The 11,219-nt window shown below is 37.8% G+C and overlaps 1 pseudogene; it reads left to right on the top strand.

The window, feature by feature from the left end:
• Positions 1-474: 474 nt before the first annotated feature.
• On the top strand, positions 475-574 carry LOC113300752 (annotated as a pseudogene).
• Positions 575-11,219: the final 10,645 nt, after the last annotated feature.

The following is an 11,219-nucleotide window of genomic DNA, read 5'->3' as shown; positions in this document are numbered from 1 at the left end:
TTACTAAATTGACCTTGACTCTGGCCTTTAGACCACTAAAGGTTCGGATGGTTTCTCCAACCAGGATTATAGGTTTCTGAATATGGGTCAAACTTCTGACGGTTATCGAATCTAGTGTTATTATAGAGAGCATTGGCTTGCTCTTCATTATTCTGGCCTTCCCAAAAAGGCTCTAATCTACCACTAGTGTGACCCACTTCTAAAGCTTCTAACCTTTTCGCTATAGAAGCAATTTTGGCATCTGATTCAAAGTTTCCTTCTACCCTATTAATGTTTGCTCTGCCTAGAAAAATTGTTTTCTGGGGTCCCCTATTACTTTCCCGTTGTTGGGTCTTTTCGGAGATTTCATGCAAATATGTCATCGCATCATCAACTGTTTGGTTTTCAAACCCACCTGTACACATAGATTCTACTGTGGTTGTAGTGGGATAATCTAAACCCTCATAAAGGATCTGAACTAACCTAACCTTTTCTAAACCATGATGAGGACATTGGGCTAATAGATCATTGAACCTTTCCAAATACCTATACAAGGATTCTCCCTCCTGTTGAGAAAATGTGCAGATTTGCGTCCTAATAGACGATGTTTTGTGCCTTGGGAAAAACTTGTTCAAAAAGGTAGATGTAAGTTGTTCATATGTTTCAATTGATCCGGAAGCCAAACTATGTAGCCACGATTTGGCTTTATCTTTCAAGGAAAAGGGGAATAACCTGAGTTTCAAAGCATCATCATCAAGGTTTCTAATTTTTAGGGTACTACAAATTTCCTCAAAGTCCCTAACATGGAAATAGGGGTTTTTATTTCCTTTCCCTAAAAATATTGGGAGCAACTGTAAGGTTCCAGGCTTAAGTTCATAATTTGCTTCAGTTTCAGATAACCTGATACACGAGGGACGAGTAGTCCTAGTAGGGTTTAACAAAGCTTTCAAAGTTTCCATTTCTGACACTGTTGGAATATCAGGGATTTTCTCCTCAAACGGACGTTCAAAAAAGGAATCTTCGAGAATCGGGCTTTCTAAATTGAGGTAATCGAGACGCTTAGAACTACTAGGTTTCTCTTTAACAAATCTACCTAGGGCGTCTCTTTTACGTTCAGGCATGCAAAATAATAAGGTAGGGAATTCTATGCAATCACAAAACAAGGCTGACTCAACCAAATCAAACCCATTAATTTCTAGCAAACAAAAAGCATGATGGCTCCACTTAGATTGTTTCTAGACCAGCTTCTATTCTTTCGAAAAGGAACTCGTTACAATCTGAGCAAACCCCTCTGGAATCAATCTGAGTCAAAGTAAGTTGAATAGAGGTGAGGGAATCTCGATGGAGCTTTGATACCCAAGGCCTCATCGGTATTACAAGGCGGCGCAGTCACACATTCAACTCACAGAAACCATCATGAACTTTGAAGTATGCTCAAAAGAGTAACCAATATTTTTCGAACGACTTTCCTATTAAGCTCGTTACCCTATAGGTCTCGTTCTAGTCAAAATTTTACGCTTAGGTTCGCGTTTGGTTTCGTTTTCCTAAGGCGGGCAAGAAGAGAACGATGATGAAATCCGAACCCTTATCTTGTATGGCCAGTCCTTTCCCTTTACTAGGAAATTAAAACAGCCGTTTTCAATTCCTCAGCATATATGCAACCGAAGGAATACATTAAACCTGCTGACAGGAGATTCACGGGTGTTTAGAATCTTACCTCCCGTTCCAGATGGGGGATGAATCGGTTGTAGTCGACTCGGGCCACGACTCCTATGTCATGTACAAACCCGAGGGGACGAGGCGATATCGTAATCGTCGTCCTTCTCTGCACACAGTTTATATTTAAACTACCCTTGCGTAGGGTTTAAAATAATGTCCCAAAGTTTAAAGTTCAACGTGTCCAAAAAGAAAAGAAAAATTACAAAAATTAAAAATAAACCCTAATACAGTTTTTTTCTAAAAAAGGAAAAAATACACAAAATCCTAAAAATTAAACAAAAATAAAATTGTCTTCTTTTCAGTTCTTTTCGCTTTGTCTCTTGTTTCAGTCCCCAAGGTCTTTAGTCTCCAATTTCTTTTTGATTCAAAACCTGCAATAAAAAAACAAATACCCAAAAACGTAAAATAGAACAAGAAGAATAAAACTAAAAACAAAAACAAAACCTAAAATAAATCTAAAACCCTAACCTAAACACAAATCCGCGTCGGGGCGCCAAAAACTGATGTGGTTTTTATGTTGTTGTAAAAGTGGTAGTAAAGTTGTCGTTCACTCAGACTTGTGAAGATTCGATTTTATATTCAAACTCAATAGAAAACTTAAGAAGTTGTTGTTATCAAGATTATAAAAAGCACCAAGACTCAGGATTCCACCATTGACCAATTAAGTGATTTAATCTAATCAATATTCATGTAATTCTTTGCGTTAAAGTGATTCTAATTTATTGCCTCTAGTAGATTTTTTGAAGTAACAATTGTATACATCAAGCATGAAACATCAAAAGTCTTAAACTAAGCATGCTCCATCAAAACAGATCACAATCATTCAATAAAAAACAATTTTCCAATATTAGTTCCATGCAAATAATCATAAAATAAATTGCAAGAATTAATTAAAATATAAATATACCACTTTTCATGGAACAATGGCTTCCTCCGTCGCCTCGGCTAAGGGGTTTAGCTCCTCATGTTATTCACGTGCTCAAAATAGGTGTTCATACCTCAAAAGGGTGAAAAACAAGAGGACACTAATAAAGCAGACAGTTCGCAACGTTTTATAGGCGTTACAAACTGATTGTTACAGAGAACTGTTGCAATAGGCGCTGTTACAGGAAACGATAGAAAATATATGTTGTTGAATAAAAGACTGCTCTGAAGGGTCTAATGTTCTTCGCGTTCTTCAGCAGCGGCAGCAGAACTCGACTTCCTGCAACTTCGATTTCTCGACTCTGTGGTGTTTTAAACTTCCCCTAACTTCTCCTAAACTTTCATACCTTTATTTGGGACTCGAAAACGCCTTTTATACACCTCCAAACCCTCTAGAACCCGATTAATTCTCTGTTTTCCTTCCGTGCAAGTCACGGAAATAATTTCTTCCCGAAATTGTTTGACTCGTTTCTGAGCTTTCCAACAAATCCCAAACTCTTCCTTAAATATAATCATATCTTAGGAAAGAATATCTTGCCTTTAGTCTCCCCGAAATTCCACAAATAAATCAAGCAGGAAACCGTGAACTTCTTCTGCTTCTGTTTTGCTCCAACCCGAGTTCTAGCCAATTTGAGTTCAATTAAACGACTATACCAGGCCTGTTTAGGTAATTCAAGTCAATGCCATTAAAATCTGGTGATTGAATCTCGTTAATACCCATTCAATAATCCAACCCTAATCTGCAACAGCGCTGCCAATAATTTTCCCGCCAAATCTCGTTTTTGAATTGTTGAAGATGACCTCCCCTTATCCTCTGATGGGGTGCGAATAGCATTGAGTTGGGTGTTGTGGACAAATATGGGTGCTGAGGATAAATTTGGGCTATACATAGCCTGCGTGTTCCTTAGCCAATTCTGGGGTCCGTTTAGCAACTGTCCTCCGGGATTCTCCGCGCAACTTTTTGAGCCGATTTTTCCACACATGTTTATTTCTCCAAAAACACCTACAAAGACACAAAAAGCCATAATAAATATAAAATCGAGCACTAACAATATATACAATTGAGATTATATCAGACACAAAAATGTGTCTATCATCTTCGCATGTCCATCAATAAGTTGATTTATCTGCAATTGAAGGTTATCCAGTTCATTCTTAACTTCATTCTGAACACGAATCAGATCCTTAACAGATTCACCAATCCAAGGGTTATACTCTTTTCTTTCAAGCATATTCTTCCTTATAAACTCTTGACCAGAATCACATCCTTTGAGATCATCCTCAACCATAGGGTTAACTTCTTCTTTGGGAACAGTTTCCATAGAGATCCTTTCTGAAGAAAATGAACCACATATAAGATAAGATTTATATGTTCGTGAATACCCTGACTAGAAACCCTAAATTTTCTTGAGGAGATACGGGCGTTCGTGGGCTGACAAAACAAATGGCCCTAAAGAGGTATATTGTTCAGCTTCCAAAACTTCCACCATCAAAAGATCAAAGTGACAATGAGAAGATCATTACAACAAGGGATATAAAAACTAGAGACAATATAGCACAAAACTTGAGCATCTCTCAAATCCTCATCCTTGTATCTCTCAAGTTAGACATAAGGATATACCATTTTGTTGTTAAGTAGCAGAGGGAGACATAGTCTCACTATCGGTTCTGAGAGAATAGCTGTAATTTCCTCCGGGATATCTTTTCTCAGCACTTCTTGTCCTTTCACCGCAGCTTCCAGGAAAGAGGGTGTGACTAGCAGTCCTTCTGGGAATCACAGGAGAGAAACCTTGATAATAAAGTCTAGGACCTCTAGAGATAGGTTCTAGGGGATTTTCCGAAATTCGTCTCCACACACTAGACTTAGATTTATCAGATTCAATCTTATAAGCACAAGAATTTACAAATGTCATGTGTTGATTTCTAGGAGAGAGATCATTATAAAATGCCTGGTTTCCTGTGAAGGGGACCTTCACTGTAGTAGTCGTCCGACTATTTACTCCATTGACAGTAGAAAGAAGCAACTTGTGAAGTTCAGAAACACGTTTCTTTCTAGCAAAACAATGGATAGCATAGTTATTTTCTTTTCCACAGAAAGTACATATTCGTGGAGGAGAAGTAACAACAGGTACTTGTTTATACTTCATAGCCACCGGAGAAGATTGTAAGTTGTGAAAAATTTTCTTGACACAATCTTCTTCTGGAGAAACTTTCATTCTGTAGAGTAACTCATGAGAATTAATTTGTGCAGAAGAATTTTTCTTTAAAACAGAGTTTTCCTTTTCCAAGGATTTGCACTGTCCATGGGCTAAGACAAGCAAAGCTTCAAGCTTCTCCTTCTCAACAGGAAGTTTGTCTAGATCGGATGAATGCGTCTTGACCAAACAACTTTCTCTAATTGAGCCTTCTTTGACCATCTTTTCAAGATCACAAATCTTTTCACGCTGTATATTGTTTTCTTGAAGAAGTTTCTCAATTTCCTTAGAGAATGACCCTATAATGTTGTAGAGTACTTGTTCGCGATCAATAGACTTTTCAAATTCATCCATGAGATGTACATGATCCTTGAGATCAACAAACTCTGTAGAATTTTTTGAAATTCTAGTGAGCTCCATTTCAGCTTTAGCCATTATATCCAATGTCTCATTGGAGGAAGAATGATTCACACAGGATGAGACATTCTTCTTACCTCGGGATTCGGAAGAATCATCTAAGGAGTAACCCTTTGAGGTATTTCTGAGACACTTGACAAAGTAGACAACTTTAAGAGGCATTTTGGTATGCGTATGAGATTCTGTCCACAGAGTCAGATCGCTACAAACACAAACTGATGAGGTCTTAGTGTGTTTGCCTACTCTGATACCAATTGAAAAAGCGGGGGCCTAACAACACCACCCAATATTTCTCTTAGAAATCTGTATGGACTAACTCCGAAATACTTTGCTAGAGAATCAACTAGACAGTCAGACGCAATCTAGATAAAAAGTATCTCAAGAAGTTATTATCTCAATCTCTCGATTTGATCTTTACTCAAGCTAAAATCAATAGCGAGTCTTTATCAAAGAGAGATAACTTGGACGGTAACAAATACCAATGTCTAAGGATCAATCAACTACAATCAACAACCAAAATTTGGATTAGAGAAGTTGATGATCACGAACGCACAACCTGTATTATTTCAATTATATAAACTATAATGCGGAAAATAAATAACACAGACACCAGAAGTTTTGTTAACAAGGAAACCGCAAATGAAGAAAAACCCCGGGACCTAGTCCAGATTGAATACACACTGTATTAAGCCGCTACAGACACTAGCCTACTGCAAACTAACTTCGTACTAATCTATAGTTGAACCCCTACCAATCTCCCACTGATACAAGGTACAGTTGTACTCCTACGCCTCTGATCCCAGCAGGACACTGCGTACTTGATTCCCTTAGCAGATCTCACCCACAACTAAGAGTTGATGCAACCCAAAATCACAGACTTGATAATAAACGAATATGTCTCACACAGAAAAGTCTATCGAAAGGATAAATCTGTCTCCCACGGATAAACCCTAGGTTTTGTTCTGTCTTTAGATATAAAATCAAGGTAACATGAACCAATTGATAATCCGGTCTTATATTCCTGAAGAACGGCCTAGATTAATCAATCACCTCTCTACAATCCTTCCCGACTACAAAAGCGGATTGTCGAGGAATCACAAACAGTGAGACGAAGATGTTTGTGACTTCTTTATCTTTCCTATCGGAGAACTCTCACGATCTCAAGCCAATCAATCGATTGTACTCGTACGATAGAAGGTGCAAGATCATATCACACAACTACGATAAAAGTAGTATCGGTTTAGCTTCACAATCCCAATGAAGTCTTTAAGTCGTTAACTCGAGTTTAGAGAAGAAACTCAAGATTTAATGGAGATCGACTCTAGTGAGCGCATTAGTATCACACAGACGTGTAGGGATTAATTTTTGCTCTTGATAGATGTCTCTTATATATAGCCTTTCAAATCAGGGTTTTGCCTTAGGTACAAAGCAAACTATATCCACTGTTATATGAAAACCTGATTTAGATTCAAGCTAATATCTCTCAACCGTTAGATCAAAATACATAGCTTGTCACACACAGTTGGGTACATGTTTAATGGATTTGAGAAAACCATTCCCAAACGAGTACACGTATGTTGGTTCAACATGATAACCCAAAAGGTCAACCATATGAGCATCTCATATTAATCATGTTCTTCTTCACCATAACTAGTTCAATTGACTCAAATGAACTAGTTAAGAGTTGTTCAATTGCTATGAGATCTTATGTAACTACACAAGACACAATTGAAACAAAGATAATTCGATTCGATTAGAATCGGCTCATGAACATTATAGCCACGGTTTGCATAAAGCATTCCTTAATAATTAATGTTTTATGTTCAGAGAACATCTTTAGATCATAACCTCTTAAGATCACAAACAAGTTCGCGGACTTAAGTTAATCGGTTGAGTTTTCCAAACTCGGCAGAAATTCTCGGGTCGAGATCTTCCGCCAGTTTGTGGACTGAGTTCGCGTACTTAGTACACAAACGAGTTTTGTAAATCCCAGTAGAAATTCTCGGCCGAGAACTTCCGTCAGTTCGCGGACTGAGTCTGCGGACTAGGTTCGAGGACTTGGCAAGCGAATTCCACAATCCTACCGATTTCTCTTGATCAACAAAGTTCGAAAACTTCGATTCAAGGAATACATGGTTATATAATCTAAACTCTCATTTCAATCATAGAAACATTCTCAGAGGGCGATATTCAGTCGTGAAGAACAGCAGACCTTTCTCGTCAGAGCAATTTCCAAAGTGATTGAAACTTTCATGACTTTCGTCACTAGGTGAAGATAAACCTGATCAAAGCGATGAATACTCATCTCGAAATATCAAGTGTATATGATCTAGTCTATATAGCATACGACTTTTGTCTCATAAGAAGTAGGAGAAGAATAGATAGACTTTCGAGTGATAGATAAGTTCAAGTATTCACATACCTTTTTGTTGATGAAGTTTCACGGTTCCTTGGTGTAGATATTCGTCGTTGTCGTTGAATCACCATGAAGTCCTTGAGCTCAACTACACTTTTCCTATCCTAGTTCGAGGCTTAGATAATAGGCTAGAAATCAAGACTTTATAGTTTTGATCACTAACATTGACAAACATGCTTGATATAGCAACGCATGCGAGGTTGAATGCTCTAACACCAGCAGGATAATGCGCACTTGATTCCCTTAGCTGATATCACCCACAACCAAGAGTTGTTGTAACCCAAAATCAAAGACTTGATAATAAACAGATCTGTCTCACACAGAAAAGTCTATCAAAGCATAAATTTGTCTCCTACAGATAAACCCTAGGTTTTGTTCGTATTAAGATATAAAATCAAGGTGAACATGAACCAATTGATAATCTGGTCTTATATTTCCGAAGAACAGCCTAGATTAATCAATCACCTCTCTACAATCCTTCCTGACTACACAAGAGGATTGTCGAGGAATCACAAACAGTGAGATGAAGATGTTTGTGACTTCTTTATCTTTCCTATCGGAGAACTCTCACGATCTCAAGCCAATCAATCGATTGTACTCGTACGATAGAAGATGCAAGATCAGATCACACAACTACGATAAAGTAGTATTTTCCTGGCTTCACAATCCCAATGAAGTCTTTAAGTTGTTAACCTGATTTTAGAGAAGAAAATTAAAGGTCAAAGGTTAATGGAGATCGACTCTAGCGAGCGCACTAGTAGCACATAGACGTGTGAGCATTACGTTTGCTCAATGCTATATGTCTCCTTTATATAGCCTTTAAATCAGGGTTTTGCCTTAATTACAAAGAAATCCATATTCACCCTTAGATGAAAACCTGATTTAGATTCAAGCTAATATATCTCAACCGTTAGATCGAAAACTTAGCGTGTCACACACACTCGGGTCTACGTTTACTGGGTTCGTGAAAACCATGCCCAAACGTGTACGTTCATGTTGGTTCAACATAGTAACCCAAAAGGTTAACCATATTAGCATTTCATATTAACCTTGTTCTTCTTCACCATAACTAGTTCAATTGACTCAAATAAACTAGTTAAAGAGTTGTTCAATTGCTATGAGATCTTATGTAACTACACAAGACACAATTGAAACAAAGATGATTCGATTCGATTGAATCGGCTCATGAACATTATAGACACGGTTTGCATAAATAATTCCTTAGTAATTTAATGTTTCTTGTTCGGAGCACATCTTTAGATCATAACCTCTTAAGTTCACAAACAAGTTCGCGGACTTAAGTTAATCGGTTGAGTTTTCCAAACTCAGCAGAAATTCTCGGAAAGAGAACTTCCGCCAGTTCGCGGACTTAGCACAAAAACGAGTTTTGGAAAATCCAACATAAATTCTCGATCGAGAACTTCCATCAGTTCGCGGACTGAGTCTGCGGACTGGTTTCGCGGACTTGGCAAGACAATTCCACAATCCTCCCGATTTCTCTTGAGCAACAAAGTTCGAAAACTTCGGTTCAAGGAATACATGGTTATGTAATCTAAACTCTCATTTCAATCATTGAGACATTCTCAGAGGTCGCTATGTAGCCGTTATGCACAGACCGATTCACGTCAGAGCAATTCTCAAAGTGATTGAAACTTTTCATGACTTTCGTCACTAGGTGAAGATAAACTTGACCAAAGCGAAACGCTTTACCAACACAAGATTTCGAGATAAAAGATAAGCAATGAATGCTCAGCTCAAAATGTCAAATGTGTATGATCTAGTCTATATAGCATACGACTTTTTGTCTCATAAGAAGTAGGAGATAGAATAGATAGACTTTTGAGTGATAGATAAGTTCAAGTCTCCACATACCTTTTTGTTGATGAAGTTCCACGGTTCCTTGTATAGATCTTCGTCATTGTATGATGAATCTCCATGAAGTCCTTGAGCTCAACTACACTTTTCTATCCTAGTCCGAGACTTAACTATGTAGGCTAGAAATCAAGACTCATAGTTTTGATCACTAACATTGACAAACATGCTTGAGATAGAAACGCATGCGAGGTCGACCGAGCTATGCTCTAATAAAAAACCTTAATTAAAAGATTCTTAACTTATTTAATTTCGATCCTGGGATTTACTTCCTTCTTAGCCGTTAAGGAATATCTTTGAACAATAAAAAATATACGCATTATTGCATGTGTTCAAAGTGTGCCGACATCCTTTCTTTGTAAGTCCTCTTTCATACTTACTCACTTGAAACCGATTTACCACACTTCCAAATAAGTTTAGAATTGGTTCATTTGACTTTCAAGAGCTATGCGATTGATTAAGAACTTCTCAATCACAAATCATGGGTTTAACGGTTCAACCAAAACAAGTTTCGGTTTTACCTCCATGTGAGTATTGTGCATAGTGACACTAGCTTCCCAAAATTCGGTTGACTAGGTAATAGGTTCGGTTCCCCACATATATATGGTATCTCACTCATATGTGTTGCACATGTCCATAGGATCGATTCCCCTTTGCCTAAAAGCGTATTGCACATGTCCATAGTATCGGTTCCCCTTTCTTCTATAAACCTTGATGCACCACATACAAGGATCGATTCCCCTTTGTGATGTGTTGCAACTCTTACTAGGATCAGTTCCCCTTTACCCAGTGTTAGGCCTTACGAACAACACAAACTCGATCATACCAACATGTGATTACTTAAGATCGGTTTCACTAATAAAAGTCATACCAATACAAAAGTCAGGCCTCATGTGAATAGTTGTACCAAGAACACAAACAAGTCATGAGCGGTTATACTAATTACACATATTGGTCGCTCATAAGATGTGCAATGAAGAACATCCCCAATAACCTGGCGATTTCCTTTTCGGTTCACAAACAAAGTTCATGAACTTACTTCCTTAAAACACATGTAACAACATTGTTTCCTAGGATGAAATCCTCACCTCACACACATACATAATCACAATAGCATTCATACGATTATGTTGGTGTCTTATCTACAAAGTTTAATGGTTAAGCAATAAACCTCGTATTGAATTCCTTAATACTATGTCTATGTAGAGTATTCATACTTCGCATTTTTGTTTTCAATATGCACGACTTGAGAGATATGTTAGGGAATGAAACAGTTCAAGTCAAACATCATTAACCTCAAGTGGAAGGATGATGTTGTGGTTGTAGCTCCATACATCTTCACTTCTTCAAGTCTTCGCAATACTTGTAATGTCTCATATCCTAATACTTTCAAGCTAACCTATACGAAGTTGACTCTAGTACATTTAATCAAGCGACTCTTAAATGAGTTTTGGTTCACTAAAAAATAACAATCAAACTTGACATACCAACGCTTGGTGGGTTCAACCGAGCTATGCTCTAACACAAGTGCGTAGTATCCTGCTGGGATCAGAGACGTAAGGAACGCAACTGTACCTTGAATAAGTGTGATATTTATTAGGGTTCAACTACAGTCCATACCGAAGTTAGCTTTGTAGTAGGCTAGTGTCTGTAGCGTCTTAATACAGTGTGGTGTTCAAATCTGTACTAGGTTCCGG

This window comes from Papaver somniferum, chromosome 7 (genome assembly GCF_003573695.1).
Source record: "Papaver somniferum cultivar HN1 chromosome 7, ASM357369v1, whole genome shotgun sequence".
In the NCBI taxonomy this organism is placed as follows: domain Eukaryota; kingdom Viridiplantae; phylum Streptophyta; class Magnoliopsida; order Ranunculales; family Papaveraceae; genus Papaver; species Papaver somniferum.
The sequence above is the reverse complement of the archived record's forward strand: the minus strand, read 5'-3'. Positions and strand labels throughout refer to the sequence as shown.